Below are 10049 nucleotides of genomic sequence, written 5' to 3' on the forward strand. Positions count from 1 at the left end.
TTCAGTAAATACCAAAACATAAGTATTATTTTTTAAAGTGAAAACTAGGTGTATATCTATGGATGCTACTCTAGTCTCCTGTATCAAATTACTGCTCCTGCTGATTATATGTAGCTGTCAATCTGCTATAAATTGCTGCAGAGTTGCCACCTTTGAATCTGCCTAGCTGTAGCATATCCTTTTTGAGATCCTTCTCTGGAGATCCACCATATACAGTAGCTTTCTTTGTTTTAGCACTTAGTCTTTCAAATGCTCTCTCTAGGGCAGACATGTCAAACACAAGGCCCGGGGGCCAGATGCAGCCCGCGAAGTGGTTTCATGTGGCCCATGAAGCCATCCTGGAAACAGTGAGGGAATGGCCCCTGCTGCCTTGGTCCTGGCCCAGGCCAGCCGGGAGCCAATGTACAATTTTGTGGTGGCCATCTTGGCACTTGCCCCGGTGGACCATGCCTTGGCACTTGCCCCGGTCCCACCCCCTTCTGCCAGAGACCCTCAGATCTGTCCCACTCCTGCCCAGGCCCCCACAGGCACCCTTGACGTGAATGATGTAGAACTGGCCATGCCCACCCAGTAGGCCACACCCACTACATCCACGCCCACCCAGTAGGCTGCACCCACTCTGGCCACACCCACCCGGTCCCCCAAGGGCAACCGCAATGCTGATGCGGCCCTCGGTAAAATTGAGTTTGACACCCCTGCTCTAGGGAAACTGTCTAGCACCAGTTGCGTTTCTTCTTCTTGCTATGTGCCTTTTTTAGTTATCCATCCTTTTGAATATATTTCATCCATAAGATTATAGTGTTTACTTGGCCTTCATAGTTTTTATGATTATTTGTTCTTGTAGCTGATTTTTATTTTAGTTTTTTTTAATGGTTCCTGATTTATATCCATTCAAAACTTTAATTTCAGTGAATAACATGCAGAGCTAAGCTTTCTTAGTTTATGGCTGTTGTGAAAAAGCTACATACCATACCGAAGATTAGGGCTGCATAGGTCCAAGGATCTGATGGATAGGGACCCTAAGGTGGAGGCCACCAAGGCAGCGGGTGCCAAGATGATCTGGGCTGTGTTGGCGGCCTTCAACAAATCCTAATGCCTCCTGGCGAATGAAGTGGTTCCAAGCGGCTTTGGCTCTTTTGTCCTCCATGAGGGAAGCCCATGGCTTGGTGGTATCCTTCCACCTTATTGGGCAGGAGCTTTTGGTTGCCAGTTCCAAGTTGCCACATATTATACAAATATTATACAAATCTGGGATGGCTACATCTTGGATTACTCCTGCTAATGCACTAGAACAGGGGTAGGCAACCTTGGCTCTTTTATGACTCGTGGACTTCAATTCCCAGAATTCCTGAGCCAGCTTAGCTGGCTCAGGAATTCTGGGAATTGAAGTCCACGAGTCATAAAAGAGCCAAGGTTGACTACCCCTGCACTAGAATATTGCAGAGCTGTAAAAAGGTACAATACACTTTTTCCCCTGAGAAAATATTGTTTCAGGCTTTATTTTAAAAATTGAGTACAAAATATAGGTACAGGAATATGGTAGGGAGAAAGAGGACTTTTTCTTCCTATCTCAGAACACTTGAATCTATGTTCTTCCAGTGAAGTTGAATGTTAGTAGATTTATCATAGCTAAAGGGAGTTGGTTTTTAAGAAAACATATATGATAATTTTCACTGCCACAAAATACTTGCTTGTTTTACAGTATTTGCAGACTGTCCAATCAGTTAAGACATTAGATTGTGATTAACAAAATAGAGATAAAACCAAAACCACAAGAAGCAAAGTAGTAAAAATTTTAAACACATGCATACTCTTGATAGGTGACCACAATCAATTTAGACCATGATGGAATAATATAGTTTTTACTCCCTTGTAAAATGCAAGGAGAGAGAGTGAGAGTTTAATATATCTCTGGAGGAAATGTGTTCTAAAGTTCTGGTCTACTATAGAAAAAGCGGTCACTTAATCCATGTTCTTCCTACTTTAGAATCAAAATAGAGCTGGGAGAGACCTTGGAGGTCTTCTAGTCCATCCCCCTGCTCAAGCAGGAGATCCTACACCATTTCAGACTAGTGGCTGTCCAATCTCTTCTTAAAACCTCCAGTGATGAAGCACCCACAATGTCTGACAGCATGCTGTTCCACTGGTTAATTGTCCTCACTGTTAGGAAGTTTCTCCATAATTCCAGGTTGCTTCTCTCCTTGATTAATTTTCATCCATTGTTTCTTGTCTTGCCTTTTGGTGCTTTGGAAAATAAATTGATCCCCTCCTCCTTGTGGCAGCCTCTCAAATATACTGGAATATTGCTATCATGTCACCCCTAGTCCTTCTTTTCTCTAGACTGGCTATACCCAAATCCTGCAACCGTTCTTCATATGTTTTAGTCTCCAGGCCTTTAATCATCTTAGTTGCTCTTCTTTGCACTTTTTCCAAACTCTCAACATCTTTTTTGTAATGTGGTACCAAATCTGGATGCAGTATTCCAGGTGCAGCCTTACTAAGGCTTTATAAAGTGGTACTAATACTTCATGCGATCTTGATTCTATGCCTCTGTTTATACAATCAAGGATTGTATTAGCTTTTTTGACTGCTGCTGCATGCTGCTGGCTCATACTTAAGTGATTGTCCACTAGGACTCCAAGGTCTCTCTCACAATTACTGTTTTTGAGCCAGGTTTCGCCTAATCTGTATTTGTACCTTTGGTTTTTCCTGCCCAGGTGTAAAACTTTGCTTTTCCCCACATTAAATTTTATTTTTTTGAATAGGGCGCATTGCTCAAGTCTGTCAAGGTCTTTTTGGATCCTGAGCTTGTCTTCTGGGGTGTTGGCTATTCCTGCCAGCTTAGTGTCATCTGCAAATTTGATGAGTTCCCCTTCTATACCCTCATCTAAGTCATTTATGAAGATATTGAAGAGCACTGGACCTAAGACAGAACCTTGTGGTACCCCACTGCTTACTTCCATCCATGTAGATGTAGTACCATTAAGGACTACACGTTGAGTATGATTTGTCGACAGTTACAAATCTATCTGATGGTGATGCTGTTTATCCCACATTTTTCTAGCTTACCATGAAGTAGGTTGTGATCTACTTTGTCAAATGCCTTGCTGAAGTCTAAATATACTATGTCCACAGCATTTCACTGGTCTACTAATTTAATCACTTTGTCAAAGAATGAAATAAGATTGGTTTGGCATGATCTATTTTTAACAAATCCTTGCTGGCTGCTAGTTATAACTTTGTTTCTAGATGTTCACAGATCTGTGTTTTGATTATTTTTTCCAGTATCTTCCCAGGTATTGAGATTAGGCTGATTGGTCCATAGTTTCCTGGGTCTGTTCCCCCCCTTTTTTGATGATGAGAACCACATCAGCTGTTTTCCAATCCTTAGGTAGTTCCCCAGTGCTCCAAGATACGATGGTTCTGAGATAATATCTGCCAGCTCCTTCAGAACTCTGGGATGTAATCCGTCAGCTTCTTGCTATTATAATCATGAATTGCACAGGCAATTTAAAAAATTCAGAAAATAAAAATATTAATGAATGATGGTCAGGATGGCTTATCTTGTCACCAATATCAGCAGGATCAGTTTAAGATTCATAGGAGCAGATGCCGCTATCCTTGCCTACTTGTGGCCTTTTCATAAGTATCTAATTGGCGTTTGTGTATATGCAGTGCCATAAAGCAATCAGAGGAAATTTATTTTAAAATGATCTTAAAAGGACTTTTAATATTGTATTAGATTAAGGAAAATGTAAAGTCATCTTTGAGTCACATTTGGCTCTTGGCGATTCCAGGAAAATGTCTATATAATGATCTCATCAGCAATATAGAAGTGATTTGCTCCCGTCTACTCCAATATATTTTTCCTTCTCCCAGTAAAACACATAGCCCTGGGATTTTCCAGAGGGCTCCCATCCAAATATGGACTAGGTCCAAAGTCAGTTAAAAATTGCCACCTGATTGTCAGCATTATTAAAATCCGTCAGAGCCAGATAACACTTGAGTTCACTCATCGCACTAAGTCAGTGGTTTTCAACCTTGGCAACTTTAAGCTCTATGGACTTCAGTTCCCAGAATACTGGCTGGGAAATTTTAAGAGTTGAAGTCCATATAGCTTGAAGTTGCCATGGTTGAGAAACACTTTTAAGCCAGGAATTTAAAATCTCAGTTTATCTAATGAGCTGTAGTGTTAGCTGGTTTGGAATGTCATGAAAATCCTTCCTTCCTTCCTTCCTTCCTTCCTTCCTTCCTTCCTTCCTCCCTTCTGCAAAGGAAGGACATATAGCCTCTGCTTTAGATAGCAAAATGACTTAGGATGGTCCTGATCAGGGTATAAACCAACTCTCTTGTTTCAGCTCCTTATATCTGCCCTATGGTCCCATTAACAAAAAGCCATCAATGCTGCAAAACTACTACGTGTGAGTGAGTCCGGGATTCATTCATCTGTTTGACACTGGATAAGGTGGAAGGAAGCCACTATTTGCCTGTTTATGCAATGGGCACACAAACATCTAGCTTTAGTCCTGGCATAATGAAGAGAAAATGTTGAAACCATTCTTGCCAATCTGGGCCCCTTCGTTTGGAATGGGCTACAACTCTCACAATTCCTACTTAATACTGTTTGTGAACGTGTTATGTAGTCCAGCTTTTCGAGAGAGGAAAGGATGCTTCAGTTCGGTACAAGTCTGTCTGTTGTTTCATACTCTCGATGGGGCTTTGTTCCCAGTACATCCGTTTTCCCTCTCCCAGAGATCGCTACTTACCGCTTACGAAGTTATTGACCGTCTTTTCCCCCTTTTCTTTCTTTTTTCTCTTTCGGCTCTTAAAGGTCCTTTCCGCAACAGGCGTCGTTCAGTTGCTATGGTCAACAGCCGCCCGAGATTGGCGTTTCCAAGAACGAATGAACATTCTCTACGCTTAACCCTCCCCCTCTTATAGAAAAGAGCCAAAAGCATAGAGCAAACTACAAGTTCCGGCATGCTCTGCTTTAGCGTGCTCATGAACTGTCGGTGTGTAAGAGCGAACTGTGCTCATTCGGCTTTGTTGGGTTCTGAATTCGTTTAAGGTTCAGATCACTGGTTGTAGGTGTGAATGAATGCAGCGATGTTGTTTTCCAGTAATCATTTTGTTCTGTTCTGTTGCCCGTCCTCGGTATTTTAGGGTATTTTAAAAAAAATGCATTCCCCGACTTTAATTCTTTTGGAACAAAATCTGTCTTCGGATGTATGGCTGACTTCTTCCATTAAACCGATCTAATCACTTTAATAACTTAATTACACTTTGGCTTTACTTTGTCTTCGTTTGTGGAGGTACAATACAGAAGAACTTTCTCAGTACCTAAAGAAGATTTCATTAGAGACAGAGGAGCTCACAAATTGCTACGCGTACAGTACAACCACAGGAGATAATTGATGAATGGTCCATTTTCCCCCCTAAAGATTGGCAAAGTCTCTTAAAATTTCTTAACTCTGCAATATGTAGTAACTGTATAACATCAGTAAATTTTAGGAGACTTTTTTCTTACGGCATTTGGTAGCCATAGTAAAATTCATGGCCCTTACTAACAAGGTGACTATTGTGATGCTCATGAAGCTATTTTCTAAATCCCCTCATAATGTTTGAGTGCCTATTATAAAATTGCTTTTCTATTCAATTAGCACTTGAAACCATCTATATTTAAAAACCACCCAAGACTAAATTATACAACTTAAAAAATGGATGTTGGGAATTTGGGAAATTGAAGTTCCAAAGATATCTCAAGAGCTCTTTTGGAGGACACTGGGTTTATTTATTAAACAAATTTATATAATCGGTTGGTATATGCAACTAGACTCCAAATTACATTCAGATACAAATGTGAGGAAACAGTTTTTCAGAAATCCTAGACTTAAAATATTTATAATTTTATTGGTAAGAACCAGAACTCTCAATTGGATTGGATTTAGAAAAAAATGGAAAAACTACTGTGTAACTTTAAAATCCACATTGTGCAACCAAAGTACAGAATGTATGGACTGTAATTCACAGGTCTTATAATAACTATAGTTTTCAAGCATAAAATTATGTTTACTAATCTGTTATATAAATTAGCAAATGTGTCCTTAGCCTTTGCTATCATCTGAATACACAAAAGCTGTAGCAAATCTAACAGCATGCCAGTCTACACAATTGATTGCACAAGTAGACTGGAAGGAGATGGGTGGCACCTAAATCTAATAAACAAGCAAATAAATAAATCCCAATCCAAACAGATTATATGCCCAGTTCAGGTTTGTTGATGACTTATTGGATCAGTATTCTGCTTGAAGTGAGCCTTTGTGCATCAATGTGCAATTTTTAACTCTGCCAGGATTCCAGATTGAATGTTTTTATAGGCTCTTTGGCACAGAAATGGGTTTGGTTTAATGTGACAATCCCAAGAAAATAATAGTAATTTCAATATAACATGCCTTCCATTATCATTCAGCAATCATTATGAAATCTAGCTCCAAGGATCTGAAATAAAATAAAATTGAGGGGTCCTGGGTGCTCTCTGAGCTTGCTTGTTTTCTTGCAGATGTTTCATTACCCTAACTACCATTAGGTAACATCAGTGCTAGTAAGGAGTGCTGTTTGCTGTTGTTTATATTCTGGTGTCTTGCCTGTCTGGGTGGGTGGGGGCGGTCTTGGGATTCTTTGGTTGGGCTGTTTACTAATGGGTCTGTGGCAGTTTCTTGATTGGTGTATTGCTTACTTGATTGTTGGTCTGAAGGTGACCTTGGACTTAATCTATGCTGATCTGAGTGCTGATTACTGGTGGAGAAGTGCTGGAGACTTTTTCTGTTTTGGGTTGGTTGATTGTCTCTTTTGCATAATCTATAGATGTTGTTCTATTGATGGCTGATTTGTCAGAGTGCCAGGCTTCTAGAAATTTCCTGGCATTTTTGGATTTGGCCTGTCTAGAATAGTTACATTTTCCCAATTGAAACTATGGTTAAATCTATATGTTGTGAAATTAAAGAATTTTCGTCATGCCTTTTGACTGCCAGTTGGTGTTCATGGATGCGTTCTGCCAGTCTTCTGCCTGCTTGTCCTACATAGTGGTTGTTGCAGTTCTTACATTGTATGTTGTGGATGACTTGTTTTTTCTTCTGGGGTTGCTGGGTCTTTGGATTTACTTAGAATATTTTGAAGGGCTTTAGTTGGCTTATGTGCTACACTAATTCTATGTGGTTGTGGTAATCTATTTGCAGTTTCTGAGATGTTCTTGATGTATAGCAGTATATAATTCTTTTTAGAGTTTGTGTTGGTTGTGCTGTATTGGGTTGAGTGGTCAAGGTCTTTTTGATGAAATTACGTGGGTACAAAATGGATAGTTGCTTGAAAGTGTAGTCCTTTGTTGTAGATTGTGTGGTCTACCAACACAGAGTTATAGGAGGAACTTGCCTATGGCTACATTCAAAATCTGGTATATCAGGTCTTCTTCTGGATCTCCGCCCCAAAGTCCTGTTCTGGTGACACCATTCATAACAGCCGCTCGACCCTGACTCTGGTCTGAAGAGAGGAAAAGGCAGCTTGCGAAGTGATCCATTTAGGACAGTGTTTCTCAACCTTGACAATTTTAAGGCATGTGGACTTCAACTCCCAGAATTCCACAGCCAGCATTGCTGGCTGTGGAATTCTGGGAGTTGAAGTCCACATGCCTTAAAATTGTCAAGGTTGAGAAACACTGATTTAGGAGATCTCTAGGACGATGGAGAGCAGATCCCACCTTCTCCCCCAAGCAACCCGTCAGGCCTGGGCGGGGCGCCAAGCCTCGGATCGCATTTGCCTTTGGGCGAAGAGGAGGAGGAGGCGGCCGAGGCAGCAGGGCGGCAGCAGAAGCGGTCTTCGGTCACGTGGCGCCGGCGCAGAGGAGCAGCTTTTCTCCCTCCTGCCATCTCCGACTGCCGCTGCCTTCGCCCGGCTTCTGGGGATGCTCCCCAGGCACGGCTCTGGCAGCGGAGTCGGGTGGAAGCCGCCACGTCCTGCGTCGCCTCGCCCTTGCCTTGCCGCGAGGCTCAGGTGACTCTTCTGCCTGGCGGCGATGTAAGGGAACCCCGGCGCTCGCTCGCTCGCTTGCTTGCTTGATTGCTTGCAGAAACCAGCTTCACCTGCCGGGGCTGAAGTAGAACTAAAAAAAAAAAAAAAAAAGCACCTCCCCTCCCCGGCTCTAGGCAAGGGGGTTCAAGGGCGCCCTGGCACGAGCGGTGCCACTTTCTTTCGGAAAGGTGAGTCTGGGGAGGGGGCTATCACAGATGCTTATGTCCTTCCTTTGGGTGGTGGGAGGAAGGCTTCCCGAGCAGAGAGAGGAAAAAAATGGGCTGCCTCTGGTGGGATCCGATCGCGCTTCCGAGTGATGGAATTAGGCCCGGGAGAGGGTCCCAGCCGTGTTTTTAAAACAGACTCTTAGGGGGGTAGGGGCTTGCTTTTCTGTGGTGCCCCCCCGCCCGAGAATCTTTGCTCTTAACCTCAAAGGACGAAGCAGTAAAATTCCAGGACTGAGAGCCAGTGGCTGGAAAGGAGGGAGGGCAACATATTTAATTTAATTTCCTAAGCCTTTTTACCGGACTGAAAAGCTATTCTCCCTCTTAGGTGGGGAATTTTTGAGTATTTTTTTTAATAATTATTATTTAATACTTACGGTATTCATAGCATCCCTTTTTTTCTCAAAAGGGATGCTTCTGTACTTGGGACTAACTCATAAGTTTGCGCAACCCCCCCCCCCCTCCGCTTTTCTGCTGCTCCGTGAAGGGAATGATTTTTCTAAAATTGAACATACTGAAGTACATGCATATGCCGTCTAAACGTGAAGATGGCATTCTTTTTTCCTTTCAAAATTATAGTTTCACTCAAATACCAATGCGGATAGAAGTGATCCATTAACTGTTAAAACCTAATTCAATTCATCAGTGTAAGCCTATGTTGACTTAATGGAAATATTCATTACTCTAATTAAGGTTAAGTTCTTAGATAGGTGTGCATTGTTTTAGATTCCTTCTTAGATTGGTATTTTTAAAAGACTTCTTGAATAAAAAAAATCCTGGATTATAATAAAATCCCTTCCCATTCAACCGAAAAGTTATATGAATGTATTGCTGTCTTATGTTTTATTGTGGAGGTAATATTAAATCTATATGCCCCTTTTTTGTAGATTTCTCTTTAAGTAATTGGACTGGACAATTTAGGAGAGTTCTTAAATAAAAAACACCCGGATGATGTTAAAATATTTTCCTTTCCAATCAGATTAAAATTGTTATAGAGTTATTGTTGCTTTATGTTATATTGTAGAGATAATGTTAATTCTATATGTCCTCATTTTAATGAATGACACTGTTATTGGTTATGCAGATGAGTCATGACTATTTATCATTCCCACAAGCATGATCACACTGCACATTTACAAAGACAAAAACCCCACATCTTTCTGGAGGCTATTTTTTATTTGAAGGATATTTGAATAATTTTCAAAATTGTGGAAAAATATAAAGTGCTTGCATATCTTAGTGAATAAACAAAAGTTTTGTAGAATTTTGTTTTTAACTTCAACTGAGTGGTGCAAGGTTAATCAGAAACACTTTTTCAAATTCAACTGGATTTTTAATTTTAGCTTATAGAACAGTTCAGTTTCTTGAAGTGGATTTTAGTTACATAGTATGGTATAATCCATTAGTAGCTAGAATAATTGAGACTCAGTGTCAGAAATTTAGATTCTGCTTCTGTGAGACACTCATCTAGTAGTGTTGACAAAACATAGATGCTCAAATAAATCTACCATGCTAATTTATTTTATAAAGCTATTCTGAACTCCTTAAATACAAACCTAATAAGTGCATGGAAAATATACTAATTGTATTTAATTGAAAAATATGGACAACTAAATCAAAAGTTTCAACAAGTGGTAGTATCTTGTCTAGTTGAACAGTGGAGTAGTATTTGGTACTTAGTACTTGGATGGAAGTCTGTGAAGAATCTCTTGTATAGACTAGCTAAAAAAATCCTGTAAGCAGTGGCAAGACCAATTCCAT

At 40.7% G+C, this 10049-nt stretch overlaps 1 protein-coding gene across 1 annotated transcript in view; it reads right to left on the minus strand.

Moving 5' to 3' along the window:
• The window catches only part of WDR63 (WD repeat domain 63), a 40789-nt gene extending 35996 nt beyond the window's left edge, over positions 1-4793 (minus strand). Inside the window, exon 1 of the mRNA XM_015813419.2 lies at positions 4767-4793. The gene's annotated coding sequence lies outside the window, so the exon portion shown is untranslated. The remainder of the gene's footprint in view (positions 1-4766) is intronic.
• Positions 4794-10049: the final 5256 nt, after the last annotated feature.

The sequence above is a fragment of the Protobothrops mucrosquamatus genome, unplaced genomic scaffold, assembly GCF_001527695.2.
Source record: "Protobothrops mucrosquamatus isolate PMUCROS unplaced genomic scaffold, P.Mucros_1.0 scaffold155, whole genome shotgun sequence".
Classification (NCBI taxonomy): domain Eukaryota; kingdom Metazoa; phylum Chordata; class Lepidosauria; order Squamata; family Viperidae; genus Protobothrops; species Protobothrops mucrosquamatus.